At 46.9% G+C, this 414-nt stretch overlaps 1 protein-coding gene across 2 annotated transcripts in view; it reads right to left on the bottom strand.

The window, feature by feature from the left end:
• Nucleotides 1-414, bottom strand: part of SYTL5 (synaptotagmin like 5) — a 105,183-nt gene that overhangs the window by 5,339 nt on the left and 99,430 nt on the right. The gene's annotated exons all lie outside the window — the stretch shown is intronic.

The following is a 414-nucleotide window of genomic DNA, read 5'->3' on the forward strand; positions in this document are numbered from 1 at the left end:
CTGAAGACCCCAGTGATGTGCCTCTGGTAGTGGGGAAGCCAGGCAGGTGCTCCAGAGGCTCAAGGAGCCTGATTCTGCATGGGAATTCCTGGGTTGGGCAAAACCTCAACTCTGACAGCACCTGCCCAGGGTGGCTGGAGAATGAGGGCACCTTCTGGCTCTCCATGCTCTCCCGCTCTAAAGCAAATACATGTCCATTCCAATAAAGAGGCACAAATTATTATTACCCTTTGTCGTGACCACTTTGTGGTCACGACAAAGGGTATGGATGTTTATTTGCTTTCACTTTGTCTCTCCATAAAAAATTTTTATGGAGGCAGAAGTGTGATGAAAAGTGATGTCTGTTTCCACTTTTAGAACAGCCGTAGAAAATCTGCACTCACTGATGCTATGGTTTCTAATTGCTTTCTCAGC

The sequence above is a fragment of the Alligator sinensis genome, unplaced genomic scaffold (genome assembly GCF_000455745.1).
Source record: "Alligator sinensis unplaced genomic scaffold, ASM45574v1 scaffold243_1, whole genome shotgun sequence".
Taxonomy (NCBI): domain Eukaryota; kingdom Metazoa; phylum Chordata; order Crocodylia; family Alligatoridae; genus Alligator; species Alligator sinensis.